At 46.3% G+C, this 20,077-nt stretch overlaps 1 protein-coding gene across 4 annotated transcripts in view; it reads left to right on the forward strand.

The window, feature by feature from the left end:
• AMOT (angiomotin) overlaps positions 1 to 20,077 on the forward strand; it is a 223,220-nt gene that overhangs the window by 163,887 nt on the left and 39,256 nt on the right. The window lies entirely within an intron of this gene.

Genomic DNA, 20,077 nt, shown 5'->3' on the forward strand with positions numbered 1-20,077 from the left:
TCACTGAGCTGTGTCAACTGCCTTGTCCAATTAATCAGAGAACTATTCCTTAGCCTAGATGTTTTTCACCCCATCTTGGCAGCTTTACATTTGGCTAGATTCAACCCTGCAGTAGATTAGAGGATGCTTCAGTACTTTAAAGGTAAGCTGCACAAAGGTTTCATAATGCAGAGTTTGGAATATAGTTCAAATTGAGAGTTAAGCCTACCTTGTGGGTTTCCAGATTTATTCTTTAGTGGGGAAAAAATGTCTTCTATTTTTATTTTTGGCAAACCTATACTAGGAAATTCTGACTAGAAAAGGCTTTATTATTCACAAGCTGGTTTTCCTATAGATTTGCAGTGTCCTTTTCCACCATATACGTATAGAGGTCCTTTGCTCCATAAGCCTTCATTATGTTTTTCTGTAATTCCCCAGGGCTTTTGTCCCCATAAACAACTTGGGCTCTTTTTGTCAAATTGACATACATTAACCTTCATTCTCCATTGGCTTCCCTTTGCCTTTATACTGCATTCATTGCATACGCCTAGGTTATTTTAGTTGGGGCGATGCATTGTAACATGGAAGTGGTCTATGCCTATACCTCACTTTGGTGTATGGGCTTTCTGAACAGTCGAGTGAATTTGCCACTCTCTTCAAGCTAATCTTGCCCTCGTTGTTGGGATTTCTTTGAATTGTACTTCTTAAATACTAGCTAGCTGCAGACTGATTGGGTAAATTGTGCTGCAATGTACCTGCCTTTTTCATCGTACAATGCAAATATTCAACAATACCCTCTGGCTCGTCTTCTCTTGGGGGGGGAGGGTGTCCATTTGAGATATTGCCATTAAATCCCCTACACAATCTGATCGCCATGTGCGATCAACAATGAGCTCCCCCTGTCTTTTTGAACAATGGCATACACTCGCCAGCCTTTTAATTTTGTTCCTTTTTATTATGGCTTCCATGGTCTTATGTAACGGGATAATGTTGGGAATTATTTGGGAGCAATTAGTGCATACAGATGTTTTAAAATGCTGTCTCCTCCCACTATGACATTATGCCAGTAGATTATGGAAGTCCCAGTCCACAGGCGTGCGCTCACAGCAGGGAAAGTTGACCTTTTCTTGCCCCACTGGAACTTCAGTGGTGCGGGGAGAGAGGAACAGTGACATTGCATGGAAATGATGGAGGCGGACGTATGAACCCATGTATTTATTTCTTCTGGACGAAGTAGCCTGTGTCAATCATGCCTCCCTTATCCACACCCTGTAGCACTGATCCAAAGGGATGCTCAGGGTGGCATACACACCACAAATTGTTGATGGGCACTTCTCAACAATGGGGTTCAGTTTACTTTGGGTATTCTCTGTGGCATCCTAGACAGCGCTAGCTTCGCTCTCAGATGACACTTCAAACCCGCGGTTTGGTATATATTCCTGTTGTTGGTTAGTTAACCATATGCAATTTTGCATAGTGTGAGGGGTTAGTAATGCTAGGCTGACAACTGCTTGTATTTTTCTCATAATTAAACATTTTATTAAAATAAAAAAGATGCAAATAAATCCTCGCTAAATCTACTCTGTCAGAGAATTCTCTACCTAGTCTGAGCTAAGGGAATCACTTGTAACAGAAACAAACTTGCCCTCACACTAAACAAAACATTTAAAGTAAATTATAAATACCTTAAATGAGTGAATATCCAACAGGCAGTAATTTGGATGACCTTCACTTGTTCTGGGTAAATCCGTTCATCAGGATTATTCAAAGTCAATTTCCCCAAATGTTCACAAAGGAAAATAAAGTCTTGAACCAGTTCTTGTGGGTTCCAAATGAAACAGATGTTCACCAAACAAAAATCCGCTGGTAACAGTTCTTCAGCTTCCAGGTGAAAAGATCCCTTTCCAGTTCCAGCCAAGGAAATAACACCAATGGTAATCCTGGATGTCTCCCTTTCAAGACTATTTTGCCGCAGTTCAAAGAATATATTCTCAACCTCTCCTTCTACAATTCTACAAGTGTTCATAAACTCTGCAGTACATTTGGCATAATTGTCAGGATGCCTCTTCTTGGGTTGTTGCTTTCCTCTTGACAACCACCCTTCTACTGCTGTTACAATGGAAACAGACTCCTTGGTTCCACAGTATGCCACTACTTCAACACACTTCAATGTGACATCCACTGACCATATTGTACACAACCACAGTGCTGATATTTCTGCTGTAACTTTATATATCAGAATGGTTAGGCATTTTAAAGACAAGACACTTCGACCTTCACAGGTAGGCAAGTCACTCTTCTTTCCTATGCTCCAAGAAAAGGACAGCCTCTTCTGTCTGCCTTACTGCCACAAGGATAACCTGCTTCTAGACTGATTTTCTCTAAACTTCAGCAGTCTCAGCATTACAAGATATTTGCTCAATCTTCTTACACGTACCCAGCTCCCTTCCCCAGCTTTATATACACACACCTTCTTGGTTCCAGTAGCTAACTTGAAGCTGGATTTCCACACTTCCAACTTCAGATAACAATGGGCCTCATTACGAGTCCGGCGGTAACCGAGCCGGAAAAACCATCAGGTTACCGCCGGACTCGTATTACCATTCCGCCTCCGTGATTCCCGGAATTACCGGGGCATTACGACCCCGGGAATTCCGGAGGCCGAATTCTGCAAGTCCCCATTCGGGGACTCCATGGGAATGGGGAAGTGGAAACACCAGCGTCATGTTGTAATGGTGCCAGTGTTTCCATGTCCACCTGCAGGTGGGTGGTGTTAAACCCACCAAGTCAGACCTGGCTGGAGTGACACCTCCCGCCTGCAGAACTCGAGATCAGCCGGTCCGGAAAGAACAGTGGTGGCGGATTTACCACCACCGATCTTTCCGGACCGGTTGACTCGTAATGAGGCCCAATGTCTCGCTTGTATCGGAGAACACTGGACCTTTACATCAATCCAACTATCTGGCGAAGTTGTTAAACAGGGTTTCCTTCTCTATAGAAAGGGTTCACCTCTAGGATTGGGTAATGCGTGTTCTTCTTATTAATTCAACAACATAAAGAATACTTGGTCTTAGCCTTACAAGGTCCAGCCTTCAAAGGAAAAACTAGTTTAGGCATACACAACCACTCTTTAAGATCTTCGACCTTAAGTGTCTGTAAGGGTTTGTATTCCCACGTATTACTCAGACACACTTTCTCTTCTGGTCGGGAATCATGATTGGTCGCACGCAACCTTCCTTTGATGCCATATAATCTTGTGATAAGTGTGAAAGTCAACTTCAGAGTTTTCTGGGTACTTCAGAAAGCATTCCCCTTTTTATTGGAGACACGCGACCACTCCGGCAACATCGACAATGGGAAATGAAAGGCTTTTCTTCATACGTGAGCACTATAGCTTTTACTAAAAGTTTGTGTGATACATTTCAGTTGTAAAAAATAGCTCTCACAACAAAATATAGTGTATAATGGCTTCTTCTCTTACACTTCAGAGCTGGTAACCGTTACCGTCAAGGGTTTGAATGAACCTGAACACCAAACTTCACTCACCGGCACCAGGAACACTGCAGTTGCGGGCTGCTTCAACTTCCCTTCTACTTGGTCTTCCGCTACGGCTTTAGGCAAACTTGGGACCCACACCCCTCTGCAGCATTGGTGTCTCTGGTCCGGCCACACCAACTTCCCTCCTCTGTCCCTCGGCTTGCTTCTTGCTACGGGCCTGGGGATTCAGCATTGTCACGGCTCTGCAGTTACAGCTACTAGGCGCACCTGGGAAGACCTTCACTCCCGGCACGTCTTTCTCAGTGCAGCCACAGCAAGGCAGGGTTTGAGAACACTTGACCCTCTCTGAACCTGCAGGTGAAATCTGCTTTCTCCATGTCCCGGTGACTCTTAAGTGATCACACTTCCTCATGAACTGCCAAACCTTGTGCTCATCTCCTGCTACTACTGCCAGCCTTCCAGCTCCTGCTGTAGCTTCTTCCTTCTTCCCCCTCCTGTTGCAGCCTTTCATGCCTCTCAGGTGGGGCAATGATTTCAGGTGCAGGCCATTACTGTTAATTGCCTAACCCTGGCAAAGCTTGTTAGGCCTAATTGCCTGTCCTCCACTTCTACATGTCTCTTCAGTTCTCTTCTTCGTCTCAGTCCCTACGGGGTTTAGGGACATGCAGTGCACTTTATCAAAGTTAGGTTTTTCCACTTGTAGATTTAATTCCCTTAGTAGTTTTAACAGAGGGATGCTAGAGAAGGCAACCCTATCCCTATTCCTTATAGTGTACCTTTGATATTGAGGAAGGTATTTGATTTTAGGGATAAAAAAGTTGTTGTTTTGGTATGGTAGGTTTGAGGTTTGCCACCTTAGTCTCAACAGGAGGTTGAGCGATATTAAAAATGATAATAAGCTATAACATCTTCTGGCATAGTGGTAAGAATATCCCCTTCAGAGGAAAAATACTGTGTTTCATCCCACGGAATCTCATCATCACCCTGGGCCCTGTCCCCTCCACGGTGATCCTCCCGCAGGACACCACCCGCAGGGTTGAGATCAGGAAGCGTCTGCTCTCCCCTGACCACCTGGGAGGAGACTTTAGGCAGGGTTTTAGTGAGGAATGCTCAGGATTCTTCACAGTAGGTAGTAGATTCTGAAGTGTACATTCAAAACCATGGCAACTATCTAAGATCGAGTCAGAGACTGGTTTCGTCCCTGAGAGATTACAGCTATTCTTCCCATCTGAACTTTTGTGGGCTCTTGGTGGAATGAATTGTGACTTTTATACTTATTTGGTGCTCCCAAAAGAGTGTTTTGGCACAATGGCATTGCCTAATAAACCTACTTCAGAATTGGTTTTAAAAAGCAAAAGAATAGCATTAATGAGATCAGGTACCCAGGTTTGTTAATGGATGTATGATGTCACCTTTCTCGATATAAAGAAGAGTTGTGCAGAATGTTTCCACTGCTCAGATGGACCCTGTTGCCATTCTCTTTTTATCAACCCTATCTGGCATGGAACAGAATGCATTATTTAATGTTCTGGCCACAATCGTTTGAAGAACGTGGTCGGGGATATTCTTTCTGTCGTTTTCATGCTACATTTATCAACCATGTTTAATCGCAATGACATGGGTTGGTCTTTGCGACCAGAGTATTGTTACTTGTGAAACCATATTGCCCTTTAAGTGATCCGTTGTCTGTGATGTTGGGATACAGAAGGTAGATGCTATCTGTCTATTTAAGTATGCCTGCCTGCCACAGTTAACACCACAGTTAACACATAAAGTTAACACAGTTAACGACGGCATGTTAACAAGCAGCCACGACGACATTTCAATATGTAAGAACATTCTCTAGGAGATGTCACCTGTCCTGGTTGGAGGTCTAACTTGACCTACCAATCATTTAAACTATTTAAACCTAATGTCATTATTATGAAATCGTACAAATCCCCAAGCTCTTGTATGTACACACCTGCAGGACTTGTGATCAAAACATGGTGTGAACTCTAACTCTTGCAGCCGGTTATGGTTATGCTCGACTGTCATCAATAATATAGAAAACCAAACAATATGACCTAAATGCATTGATGTTCTGACTCATTTGTGCACTCTGCTTAACGTATCTGAGATTGCTTGACTCATCATGTGGCCCCACCAGTTCTATGGATCTGGTGATTGAAGGACCAGATCACCGTCCAACTTGTTAAATATTTATATTGAATATGGGGTATAATTTAAAACAGGAATGATGTACAAGGGAAGCAATACAAGGGACAGAAGCAGTCCCTCGGTATGGCACCTTTAAAAGATGATCGGGTATCATGAGTTTGGGGGCATTTAGTGAGGGTGTAGAGTGATGGGACATAGACCAGGGAATTCGACAACGAGAAAGATATAAATCTATCAAACACTATGGCAAAGTGCCATGATGGCTGGTGATATGCAGGTTTACATTTGTTTCAACTGAAGCTTAGAAGTGGGGACATAGTTTGGGGGGGGGTGAACCACGGTCAGTTTGAGGGAGGGGAGCGATGAGCCTCTTCACTGGTCCGAAGACTGCGCTCGAGTCTGGTTTAAACTGCTAAATAGAAGTGATGCTTGTATTGTCCGAAGGGAGGTAATTCCAGTGTAGGGCTGCAAGTTGGGAGATGGCGTTTGTGAAGTAAGATTTTCATATTTATGGTAAATCCTCCCGACCTGCGTCAACCCCAGAACGTTTTGCTTGGACTTGGTAATTATTGTATCTTGTCCCTAGGTGAGTGGGAATCTTTTTCCCTCTCGCATCTAGTCTTTCTCATTTTATGGGTGACCTTTTTATGTCTGTTCATAGTGTATGATTGGAGGTATAGTTTCCTATACCTTTGGACTGACTGTTATATACTATGGTAGCACACAGCATTTTAAATGCAGAGGCTTCCTTTTTAATTCTTATTTCTTGGGTGAACTACTGGTCACAAGAAGTAAAGTGGGATTCACATCCCCTTTACATTGATTTAAGTGAGCCAGCACACCTTATCTGGAGAATACAAGGTATCTCCTTTCTTACTTACCTAGCAACATTTTTGTTACAATTGCAAGTTTACTTGAATGGCTGATGGCAGTGGTTTTACCTTTGACTTTTAGTCTTCATTACTTGCAGGCTGTTAAATCGGCCTCGGTAATGCTCACAAGGGCCACCATTCTGCTAGAATGGTGGGCTTCTTTTTCTTTTTTTGCCATTTCCCATTTGCTTGTTGTTTCTGGGGTCTTCCTCTGACATTCTAGGTGGGAACAACCTCGGTGGAAGTTTTGTCTTCGGCGGGAATCCTTTGTATTCCCCGCATAGGCTCCAGAGTGTCTGAGAAGGCAGGAAGCGAGGGTGGAGTCCAAAACTCTGCAGCCATTTGTCTTTCACCTTGCCTGAAAGGAATCAAATCCCAATGGGCATCTGCCCTGATTGGACAGCGAGACTGCCCCTTTCTGTAATCTGCAGGGAGCGTTTGCAGAAGTTGTGCTGTAGTTCCTGTTAAATACTCCGATCCTGGAAGCTGCTGACAAGTCGACCACGGGAGCTGAATCCTGAGAGGAAGATGAAGAAAAGACATCTCTAGCAATGTCCAGCGACTGGAGAGCCTGCTGTGTGACCGGAGCCTGATGACACCCTTCCTGCCAATTGATCTGGGGTCCTGAATGCGACGACTCCTTCCCAGAGGCTAGTAAGATCCACTAGTGTCAAGATGACCTGCTTTCTGAGCCATCCCACAACGTGCTGCAACCTTGCTGGGCTGCAAACCACCAATGCCCTGGGACCTCGAGCCTGAGGGCTGTGCATGGTTTCCGAAGTCAAAATCCATCCGAAAATATCGTGGACTCCTGCTGTATCTCCAGATACATGATTCAAATCCTTGAAGTCCCCACACGATTCGAATCCTTGAAGTCCCCTCACCAGAGTGCAGGACTGAGAGAGTGAAGAAAATCCGACCGGCGGTATTCATTCTTCATCTGGCTGCTGTACAAAGGCACCATATCCAAGAGCCACAGGAATCCATGAAGAAATCTTTGCTGGAAACCTCCTCCGATGACTGCTGCTGCAGGTTCCCATCCAGTGTCCAGTTCTTTCGTCTCCAGACCAAGAATACAGGGTCTGGGTCCTGTTCTGCTTCATCATGAAGGCATCCACTCAGCTCTTCTTTTCTCCTATGGTACTTTATTTATTTATTTATTCACATTTGTTTAGCGCACAGGCAGCCCAATGGGCATCGTGGCGCTTGTTACAGAAATGAAAATGACTTGTTTTACATACATTGAAGTCATTACTTAATTGCAAGAGAAGAAAACAGAAGATATGCAGATGACTAGTTGTACATACATTGAAATAATTTCGTAGTTGCAAGAGAAGAGAAATATCTACAGGAGAGGAAGAGGAGGGAGGAGAGGAGGAGGAGAGAGTAGACAACATGAGGAGAGGGAGTTAGTTAAACAAAGTGGTTTTCAGCTTTTTTCGGAAGGCAGAGAGAGAGGTTTCTGCTCTAAGTGTGCTAGGTAGTGCGTTCCATAGCTTAGGGGCAATGTAGAGGAAACTTATTCCACCTGCTCTCGCTCGATTGATGCGTGGGACCTTAAGCTGGTTGGAGTGGCATTGCCTAGTTGGTCTGGAGGAGAGAGACTTGGTTAGCGTATCAGACAGGGATGATGGTGCGGACAGTTTGATACATTTGTGTGCGGTGGTAAGTATTTTGAATGTAATGCGCTCTTTGACCGGAAGCCAGTGTGCTGCCTTTCTGGCTTGAGTGATGTGGTCCCTTTTAGGTATATTGAGGGCTGCTCTTAGAACATTATTCTGTGTGGTTTGGAGTTTATTGAGATTGGAGTTGGTGTCAATGGCAAATAGCGCATTACAATAATCTAGTTTGGCTCCAATGGTGGCTCTGGCGATAGAAAGGCAATTATCTTTGATTAGGAAAGGTTCGATGGCATTAATGATTTTGGTGCTCAGGGTGGAGGCTGAAACAATGGAGTTGACTTGTTTGTCCATAGAAAGAGAGGCGTCGATGTGGACTCCTAATGTTTTTACAGAAGGTAGAACTGAGATGACACAATTGTCAATGCAGAAATTGGTGTAGAGTGGATTTTTGCCCCAGGATGAGAATTTCAGTCTTGTCTCCGTTGAGACATAGGCCGTTAGTGGTCATCCATGCTTGGATGGTGGCGTATATGTTCTGGAGGGTGGCTGCATCCTGATGGTATAGTCCTGTGAGCGGGAGGAGTACTTGGGTATCGTCCGCGTAGTTGGTGTATGCGATCCCAAGTGCGTCCAGTTTGTCAAAGAGTGGCTTGGTAAACAGATTATAGAGGGTAGGAGCCGTGCATGAGCCCTGAGGGACTCCATGCCTGATGGTCGTGGGCTCTGCATTAGCTATATTAGAGAACACTTTCATTACTCTTCCTTCGAGGAAGGAGGTGATCCAGTTTGTGGCTTGTTTGGAGAAATGTGCGGCCTGCGTGAGATGGTTCGTAAGGATGGCATGATCGACTAAATCAAAAGCCGCCGAGAGGTCTAGAAGGAGCAGAAGGGCCGGCTTGCCTTTGTCTAGAATTAGAGTAATTTGGTTCTTCAGATCTAGTAGAGCAGTTTCAGTGCCATGACCTTTGCGGAATCCAGACTGCCTTTTACCTAGGATAGAGTTGTTTTCAAGGTAGGACTGTATCTGCATGTGGGCTGCTTTATCTAGGATTTTCAAAAGAAATGGGACCGTAGTAATGGGCCAGTAGTTGTTAGGGTGGGTAGGATCAAGGGTAGGTTTCTTTAAGAGCGGACGCACCCAGGCCTCTTTAAGGCTGTCGGGGACTAAGCCCGTCTTGAATGAGGCGTTAATGAATGCTGTGATGATCGGTGTGAGGGGTGCCGCACACTCTTTAATGATGTTGGGGGGGCATATATCGCCTTTGCATTGAGATGGTTTGAGCTGCTTGAGGATGTGGAGAGTATCTGCTTCGATGATTGGAGAAAAATTGAATTTGGGAGTGTTCTTGCCTTTAGTGGTATTGGCGGGGTGGGTCTGTTGGGGGTGCAGAGCCTTAAAGTGTTCTGCTATTTTGTTTTGAAGGTCTAGTTTATTTAGCATCGGTGTTTGGATGCTGTTACACCAGTCTTCGTCCTTAACAATCTCATCTGTACAGATAGGGGGGACGGTAAGCTCTTTAAAGATGGTGAAAAGCTCTTTTGAGTGGGAGTTAACTTCCAGGATACGTTTATTGTATGTTTCTGACTTGGCTTTAAATATGGCACTTTTGTATTTTTTAGAGATGCAGAGAAAGTCTACTTTGGTGGCATCACAGGGGTTGGCCTGCCATGTTTTGAGGGCTTGGCGCTTACATTGGCGTAGATTTAATAGGTCCTCCGTGAACCATGAGTTGGAATGAAACGATTTTTTTTAGTTTTTGTTTTCAAGAGGAGCTGCGGAGTTGATGGCATGGTTGAGAGTGTCTTTAAAGATATCTGCTGGAATGTTGGGGTCAGAGGAGAAAGGAGGTGCTAGGCATGGGTTGTTGAGAAAGGGACGTGTATTGTCTGCTGTAAGTTTTTTGGCACTTCTGGCTAACTTGGCCGGTGCGGATATAAGTGGTTTGGAGTATACGGATATGGGAATGCAGAATTGAAGGCAGTTGTGATCGGACCATGGGAGGGATGTATTGGAGTTGAGGGTGGAGCCACAGTTGTGATCTGCCACCCAATCTAAGATACGGCCTTTATTATGGGTCGGGGCAGTAACTATCTGTGTGAATCCTAGATCTGTGAGGTTTCTGGCGAGAGTGGTAGCTGCTTTGTCACGTTTATCATTGTATCCAAGCTTTAGGTCTCCTAGAAGCAGAGTTCTGGAAGTTTGTTTGATGTTTTTACCAAGGAGATGGTTGACTATGCCTGTGAAGTTATTGACAGGGCCTGGGGGTCTATATATGAGATGAATGTTAACTGTATCTTTAGGGGAGAGGGTGAGTTTGGCTGAGAGGATGTCAGTAGTGTCTTCCCCGGTAGTGGGAGTCTGTCTTAGTGCTAGGGAGTCTTTGAAGATAAGTGCGACCCCACCTCCCGTTTTGGCTATTCTGTCCTGTCTTAAGATAGAGTAACCCGGCGGTACAGCTATGCTGATAGTAGGGCCAGAAGCGGAATGCAACCAAGTTTCTGTTATGGCTAACATATCTAGGTCTTGGCTGGTAATAGTATCATTGACTTCTAGAGCGTGGGCGTTGAGTGAGCGAACATTTAGTAGCGCACATTTAAGGTGTTGGAGCGTTTTAGATTGTAGTGGCTTGAGGTCGGTGGTTGGAGTAGGCTTATTGGTAGTATGACTAGGCTTGTTGGACATGTGAGGTATGGGAGGAGCGGGCGTCGGAGCCTTGTTAAGGTGCTTGTAGGTGGTGGTGTAAGGCGGGCGACAGGTTTTTGCGTGCGTGCGTGAGCCTAGGCGTGAGTTCCTGATTGTTACCTGCATGGGTGTGGAGGGGAGTGCTAAAGGCAGTGTGCGTGTTCTGAGTCTGCGCTGCCTAGGTATGGTCTCGGGCATTTTGGGGGGAGTAGTGTGTGTGGTGGAGTGCCTAAGTTCCATGATATGGCTGTTGGGTTGCCCTTTGGGCACGAAATAGGCAATACTACTAGTAAGTACGATGTAGATTAAACCTAAGAGGATGTATAGTGTGTGTGCGGTGTGCATGTTGAGATAGGGCGGTGAGAGCTGGGAAGCTATAGGGGTTGGACAACACAATAGCACAGAGGTCTCTAGGCGACCATAGGGCACAACACAATAGCATAGAGGTCTCTAAGCGACCATAGGGCACAACACAATGGCACAGTGGTCTCTGAGCGACCATAGGGCACAACACAATAGCATAGAGGTCTCTAGGCGACCATAGGGCACAACACAATAGCACAGTGGTCTCTAAGCGACCATAGGGCACAACACAATGGCACAGTGGTCTCTAGGCGACCATAGGGCACAACACAATGGCACAGAGGTCTAGGCGACCATAGGGCACAACACAATGGCACAGTGGTCTCTAAACGACCATAGGGCACAACACAATGGCACAGTGGTCTCTAAGCGACCATAGGGCACAACACAATAGCATAGAGGTCTCTAAGCGACCATAGGGCACAACACAATATCATAGAGGTCTCTAAGCGACCATAGGCACAACAATGTTACATAGTAGTTTCGGGCGACCTAGATTTGAGTATTGCAGAGGTGCCAGAGAGTAGCAGTTCATAAATGCATACACTAGGGGACACATAGATTTGAGTATTTGCCATGAGGCAGTGAAGCCAGAGGACCCACTGTATATACTGAATGCGGCAATTAAAGGCACATATGGAAGCTAGACAGGAGGTGTGTGTCTATCAATATTGCGGTTTGTTGGGAGGCATTAAACAGGGAATGTGCACAATAGCGGGAGGTGCAAGGATCCTGCGTGCTGTTGGCAGAGTCTAACGAGCGGACTATGCATATGGTGATAAAGAGTCTTACTGTAACGAGGCAGGGTGACCGCCTCTGCGAGGTAGATCGGCGTCGGCGTGTGCAGGCTGAATCATGCAGTGAGTTCCACCATGATATCTGTGGCTTATGCAACGGGCATAGATTATAGGTGAACGGCGAGGACGGCTGCACAGGCTGAAGACAGGACTCAGCCTTAGTTCTTGGGGCCTTCGTGCTTGTGGGCCGGCTAAACGCCTGCCGGCTCCCGATTGGTGTAAAGAGGGAGGATCAAGCCAATCGTGGTGCGGCAGTGAGGGGCTGGGCAGGGAGAGCTGCAGTAGATCGGCGGTCGGCCATGTTGGATTGTGCAAACCTCGTGGTTTGCAATGGCGATGTAGAAAGTGAACAGCATAAACAGCTGTTGAGCTCCAGTGGGGGCTACACGAAGCAATGTAGCGTGAAGTGCAGAATTATGCTGCAGGATTATGCTCAAAAGAGCACAAATGCCAGACGATGCTGCCAAGGTGCAGCGAGCCCAGGGGCTTACCCAAATAGGTAGTAGATGATCCGGACCCACTGGTGTGGGTGGGCACTGCTCCTGCAGTGTGAAGGGACCTCCTGCTCCTCCAGGTGGATGGTGGACGGCTGCACAGGCTGAAGACAGGACTCAGCCTTAGTTCTTGGGGCCTTCGTGCTTGTGGGCCGGCTAAACGCCTGCCGGCTCCCGATTGGTGTAAAGAGGGATGCTCAAGCCAATTGTGGTGCGGCAGTGAGGGGCTGGGCAGGGAGAGCTGCAGTAGATCGGCGGTCGGCCATGTTGGATTGTGCAAACCTTGTGGTTTGCAATGGCGATGTAGAAAGTGAACAGCATAAACAGCTGTTGAGCTCCGGGCTTGGGTAATACTTATAGTCTGTTATGCATCCTGTGATGCTGAGTGGGTGATTGGTGTGGTTGGGAATATGCCCATACCACTTGCCCAGGCCTAATGCTGGAACGCATATAGGGAGCGGTTCTGTGAAGTCCCTGAACACTTAAACTAGCTCTGAAGCTGCTACCTACTTGTTTAAGAAGATATCCTCTGAAACCTTGACTTTCCTGCAACTGAACCCTATCTCAACCTGCCTACAGCATGCTTCTAGACAACTAGGGTTCCTCTTCTGCCTCTGAGAGAACTCATGCAATAGACTAGGGAAGGACTGGAAAAAGATTCTGCCTCGAAAGCATAACGAGTGTATAAAATAGTTATTGTGTGTTCATACTTGCCATAGCTTAGTTTAAGGCCCCTCCAGAAAGTAGCCAAGTTTATTTACTAGCTCTAAACTGAGTTCTAAAAATAATGTTGCAAGGAGTATACTTGTAACATGGTTAGTTTATATTGTGATTTCATAAGAGTGTCACTGCATGACCAACTTGGTCAACTACCCTTGAACACGGAACCTGGGTTTATTCCCTATGAATAGTAGATTACCATCCTGAATGTATAACCTTAGGTTTGACTCGCCTTGACTTGCTTCTTGCTCCTCTAAATAAGGTTATACCTTGGTTTGCATACCCTAGGTATTGAGTTGTTTTTTATGATTGGGAACATATTATGTTATAGCACTTACTTAGCCAAGATTTATCTTGACTTACTTGTATTTAAATACACCCTTTATTTTTACAATACATAGTGTTTCAGTGTTTCTTTGGACCATATCTATGATACAGTTTCTTTGTATGCTTTGAATCACTTAACTTTTACAAATAAACAATTGCCAAGCTACAGTCCTCTCTCCCCCCCTAAAATAAGCCTGGCTGCTCTCTCCATGCTACCAGCATTCCCAGGTGGTACAGCCTTATACTAAGAGTGGAGCTTATGTACAGCCTCAGAGGTATGGTTTTATAAAGCCTTTCTTTGAACTTTAGAAAAACTGTCTTAACAGCCTTGAAGCAGGAGGCTTGATGGGAAGGCGATGGAGAGGATAAGGAGAGAGGTGGAATGTAGAATATGAGAGAGAGGGTACTGGGAAATGCATTCAGCAAGGTAGGGCAGTGGATGGCAGTCAATGCCTTTTTGTTTATTATGAGAAGTAAAACATTTAAAGACAGCAATTTTTGCATATGGAGCCATGCTGTTTGGTGGCGGAATGTAGAGGTGGGGGAGGAGTGGGGTAAGTTGTAGAGGATGCAAGTAGCAGAGTTTGGAATTTCCTAAGTGCAGAGAAAGAGTACAGGCGGACACCAAGGATCAAACTTGAGCAGCAGTAGAGTTTGCAGAGCGCAAGGGCAGTGATTAGCGTTTTGGCCGAGTATTGGTTGAGGTGGGGCAGATTTTCTTGATTATCAGAAGGGAGATTCCAGCAACTGTGACACTGGACATGATGAATTGTTGGAGTTTTATTGTCTTTCGAAGACCAGTGAAGGGAGTGGCAATGGAGTTCTATGACATAGAGAAGGAATGCTCTGAGACGCAAGTAGCCACTCATTTATGATATAGCATTTATAACGCATCTATACACAAGTGTTTCAAGGCGCAACGAGGCAAGGGAGGAGAAACAGATGGAGGACAGAGACAGCAGTCTTACTAGGCCTAGTGACATTGAGATCGCTCAAGTGCAGGGGGTACGAGAGGGGAAAAGTGCCAGGGGCGGGGCAAGGGTGGGCAAGTGCCGTACATGGGATCAAAACAAGTAGTGTGGCCAGCAGCTGGCAAGTGTGATGGTTAAGTGCAGACAGTAGGTGTCCAATAAGTGCAGGTAAGGGGACTGTAGTGATACAGACCCAAGTCCACAGGAGGCAGTGCAGGAGTGCAGCTGGGCCAGCTGGGACCTGGGCCTGAGTTCAGAGGGTATCCAGGTGACCAGTGCAGTATCATACCGGAGATCAGCAGGGGAGAGGAAGAGAGAAGGCCGAAGCAAAAAGGCAGGTCTTGAGGGGCTCCCGGACCTGTAGATGGTTCTGCTCAAGTTTCATAGTGGCTCAGAGGCTGTTCCAAAGGGAGGCACCAGCCGAGGGAAGAGGTCTACCCCCTAACTCGTTACTTGGAGAAGCAACTGACCCTCAGGGAGTTGGAGGTGGAGGAGCGAAGAGTTCGAGTAGGAAGATATTTCCGAAGAGAGTTAGCGGACCCAGACGTCCCTGTGGACCATGCAGAGGCCCTTGATTGAACTGGATCCTTGCAGCAACTGTGAGCCAATGGAGAGATTTCAGGGCTGAGGAGATCCGATCCCTGGGCTTGAGGCCAAGGGCAAGTCTCAGTCCTGTTCTGGATGAGTTGAAGGGGGCAGAGGGTAGGGGCAGGCAGATTTAGAAAGAGGCTGTTGCAGTAGTCCAGCCTAGTGAGAACCAGAGCTCTGGAGACAGTGGGCTTCTGGGGAAGAAGAGGAAAGGAAGAATACTTCTGAGCAGGTGCAGTTGGTAGTTTGACTTCTTAGAGATGTCAAAAAATGTGAGGAGAAAAGGAAAGTGTGGAGCCGAAGATGATCGACAATCCGAGATGAGAGAGGGAGACGAGGCGGAAGAGGGGAGTCTGAAAATGAGCTCGGTGTCATCCGTAAAGCACTGAAAGTTTGAGAAGAGGGCAGCAGTGCAGTGGCCGAGAGGGGTCAGGTATTGGTTGAGCAGCCAGGGAGAAAGGTTCGACCCCTTGGGAACACCACAGGTAGAGAATGAGTTCCAGGAGAGGATGGACCCAAGTCGGACCTTGGAGGGTCATTCCTAGAGGAGAGAAGTCAGCTAGGTTGGGGCCTGATCAGTGATATCCAGGTTATCACAGAGCCAGTTGAGCCGGATGGCATGGTTGACTGTGTCAAAAACAGAAGAAAGATAGAGTAAGATGAGGACTGAGGGGTTATTGTGTCATGATGCCTGCCCCCGGGCAGCTGGACCAAGCCCATCCGCCCCAGAAGGAGGCATCCAAACATTTGTTTAAACCTCAGAAGCCCCGGCTAGGGTCTATCTGGGTTCAGTCCTTAGGCGCCAGGCTCATAGTAGGAATCAGTCCTGGCACCTAAGGTGCCAGGCTCATAGTCATCACTTACCTCAGGCAGACCATGCTGCACATGCATCCAGGCCAACGTGAGACCTGGAAGGGACCATTTTTCCACAAGGACTACTTTTCACTCGGGTGTGGTTCTAGGGACTTCTTACCTAGGACTACTTTTGAAGCTATTTAAACCACGCCCAATCTACAACACATGCTTCGCGCTATTCTGCATTTAGCAGCTTAACGCTCACCGTGCCTGCAAACCTGCATCCAGTCTTATGCCACGCCCGTCTCGAACACAGAGCTCCTAGGAGAGAAAGGAAAATAGGAGAAGAGGTTAGATTATGGATTTTTATCTATTCCTTACCTGATTTTGGATCTTGCATCACTACGAGCCTAGAGGGACATTCTTTCGGCACGCATCGTATTCCAGCTGCAGCGCCGCTCCATTTTCACCAGCCCACAGCCTCTCTGACTCGGCGCTGCCTCCGTCATTTTCTTCGGTGCTTTTCAACATCTGGGGAAAAGACAAGAAAATAGCAAGGTGAACCTAAAGAGACTAAAAAGACAATCACTTTTATTACGAGACTCACCTGATTATCACCGGAGGCTTTATCCTTCAATACTGTAAAGCGCTCTATAAATCAATAAATCAAATACACCGCATCTTCTTACGCCGCATCTAGGAAAGAGGGGAAAAAACAATGAGCTAAACTCGCACAACTTTACAGGATAGTTTGGGTGATACAGACTCTTACCTGAACGCCGCCAGCAACCTCCAGACAGGATTTGTCGCCGCAAATCAACAGGGGAGTGCAAGAGTGAACATTGGACATTTTGAACTCTTTAATCTTGGCAAACTCCGGAGTCAATAATCGTCCAGAACTCCAGCACCTAAAACCAGTGAAGCAACTGGTATCTACGCGCCCCTGCATGCCACGCAGGATGGAGAGCTCACCAATCAAAAACATAAGGTGAGGACACTGATTGGGAATATCGGAGGTGGCAAGTGGAGAAATCAGGAGCAGGGAGTGGGGCTGCATTCACACCCACGGGGCGAAATCCCTTTCTCCATCTACAGGGGAATACTTCTACGAGTCAAGCTTACAAGACTAAGGGGGTCCGTCCAGACGGTCATCTTTGCCCTACGCTTCACGTTGGTGGAGGCCGCAGCTGTCCGGGTTCGATCTACGCTCCTTTGGGAACCAGGTGCGCATAACATATTGGCATCAAGGTTCGAGAGCAGGTCTTCACCGATGTTCAGGAGAGCAGTTTCTGTGCTTCTGGCTGCTCTGAAGCCTGACTGATGGTCATGGAGACAACCAGCAGATTCAGTGTGAAGATTAAGCTGGGAAATGGCCAGCTTTTGCAAGAGGTTGACCAGGAAGGGAGTAGTGGAGATCCGGCGATAGTTAGCCGGGCAGGAGGGGTCGGCTGAGGGTTTCTTGAGAAGAAGGTGCCCAAGAGAGTGCTAGAGGGCGGATGGGGAAAGTGATTTAAGTGTGATGTCCTTAAAGCGAAAGGAGGAAAAGGTTTGGAAGCGAGTGGGGTGATTTACATGGTCAAAGGCTGCACAGAGATCAAATAGCATTAGAATGGAGGAGAGGTAGGAGTGATGAAAAGTGGTTGAAAACTTGATGCATGGGCTGTTTTGGTGGAGTGTGAATCCTGATTGGAGAGGGTCGCATAGATGTGTAATCCTCGAAGAAGGGGATGATGCAGGTATCATGCAGTTAAAGATAACATGCACATGTGCTTTGGTGGTGCAGGAAGGGGACTGGTCTGTGGAAGCAAGGATTGTTAGGGTCAGCAGAGGGCTTCTTCATTATGTTGATGAAAGTTACTGTTTTGTACCAGGAAGGGAAGATTTCTTTTTGGGGATGTAGTTTGAAGAGGGAAAAGAGGGAGGACGTGACTGGAGCAGGTTTAATAGTTTGAGGTACAAAGAGGTTGATAGGAGGACAGGCTAGAAGGGTTGTATAGGGAGACAGGAGGAGAGTCAAGTAGAAGAGGTACAAGGGATGCCAAGATGTTGGAAATCTTTGTGATTTTGGAGGAAAGGTAGGAGGCAACATTATCGGCTGAGAGAGAGTTGGTCAGGGAGTGAATATTAGGTGGGGAGATCATAGCAGAGGATCATGAAAAGTTTGTGAGGGTGTGCCGATGGGCACAGCCTCCTTCTTAACATGCAAGTGGCCACTTCACTACAAAGCACTGTCACATCTTAAGCCTGTTCCCCAGTGCACAGTCATTTTCACCATCCCATGACCAATGTCCTCTTTCTCAAATACGCTGATTGACTGAAAATGTGTTTGTTGAAATTGTGTTTGTTGATCAATTGCAGATATTTTGGAAGCCGATCTATTAGCGGTGTCAAATTTATGTTTACCGAAGCAGTTGAGCTACTAGCTATTATGTTATACCTTCATGCCTTGGAATTTTCAACACGCCTTATTTCTGTTTAAATGAGTCATCTACAATATAGTCTCCAGAGTCCTTGAAGCTGTTTGTTTTATATATATATATATATATATATATATATATATATACACGTACAGTGGACGTCACACTAGGGATAGTATTACTGGCATGCCCTAGGTCGACGCCCATTTCCGAGTTTCAAAAAACAAACTGTAATACTCTGCAGCTTCCACTAGATGTCGGCCTATGCACAGCATGTGAATCTAAGCAGATACAAGCATCAGAAATACGATTACGGTGAGTAATGTATCCCATTTTAAACCTACCTGGGAACATTGTGAACCGTGCAGTGCTTGTGCACGGAGTAAAAACCATGCGTCAAAGGCTTTATGAATGGTTTTTACTGTCTGTGTGATTTTTCATTGATTTGTGAGGCAGAAGGGGGCGTGGATTGTCCATACCAAACGCACCACCACTCTGCTCCACCACTCAAATCTGCCAGCATCATGCAGTTTTAATGCGATGTGAGGTGCTGTGGATTCCTACAGCATTCGCCTTGTGGTAGGCCAGAAGAATGAGACAAATCAATAGGTGGCATTTCTACAGGTTTGTTTATTCAAATAATAAAAGGCCTAGCTGTCCCTAGTAATAATGTGTTTGTCCTACTTAGCACACAACTAACTAGAGTGCTTGTCATCAGTGAGGTTGTCTATATCAACAGTCCGTCCTCCGTCCAAAACTATCCTACTCTGTCCCTACCCTGGGCCATGAAAACCCAAAGAAAAGAGGGGTTCAGGAGAATGACTCCCTTCTTCTGGACAGGCTACTATAGCTTTAACAGTTCTGTCTTAGAATGGCTTCTGCAAACGCTCTTTAGAAGTTCTTTTAATTCTACAAGGGTTTTTTTACCCTCCCTGGCCTTCACGTTGTTCTCTACGCAAACAGTGCCTTGATTCCACAAAGAAAGGTTTGTTTCCTGATCCTTCTTTAAACCTTGCAGTGTCTCTATTTTCTTGAAACCCTGGATGACATTAATGGGTTTCTTTATTCGGTTTGTCGTATTCCTCTTTATGGGATGGGTCTGACTGGTCTCTTGGCACACTATTCTCTTTCCAATGTTGACATACACTGGGACGAGTATGATTGGTCCCTTGGTAATCGTCACTCTCCTTATATCCTAACTCCCACCGGGTCTCCTGCCCTGCTGCCTCTTTTGAAATGGGTATGTCGTTGGTTCTTCCCGTGGGGTCAGCTCCAGTTTCTGGTGCAACCGTTTCGGTCATTCACTACTTCTTTCTTCTTCACGCAGCTATGGTGCCCTTCCTTGTACAGCCTCGATGCCGTTCGAGGACCACACAGTTCATCCTTTGTGGGTCATGCCACTGCTTCCAGGTTCTTCACAGGAAGGCAGCTCGGCTTTGTTTCCACCAGGTCTGCTTCTTCATCTTTCCAGCATCCTCTCTGCTCAAGACGTGCCAGCGTCTCCTGGGTTCTTCCTCAGCGCTGGTTCGAACTTCCCGGCTCCAGTGACAAGCTTCACTGGTCCTTCTGTTTTTAATTAGACCATGCTGGTTCCTCCCCAGCGTAGACGCACCGTCCTTTATGTTTTTCATTTCAGGATTCCGGGCTCTTTCATCTATCTTCGTCCTAGTGCGCTTGGCTGCCAACTACTGCGTACTTGCTCTGCAGGGTTCTTACTTTCTTCTTCTTCCCAGTACTTTTGGCCTGAAGAGATGGATTCTTGGAGATATTGCTGTAACATATAGAGACTGG

The sequence above is a fragment of the Ambystoma mexicanum genome, chromosome 5p (genome assembly GCF_040938575.1).
Source record: "Ambystoma mexicanum isolate Mex_15411 chromosome 5p, UKY_AmexF1_1, whole genome shotgun sequence".
Lineage (NCBI taxonomy): Eukaryota > Metazoa > Chordata > Amphibia > Caudata > Ambystomatidae > Ambystoma > Ambystoma mexicanum.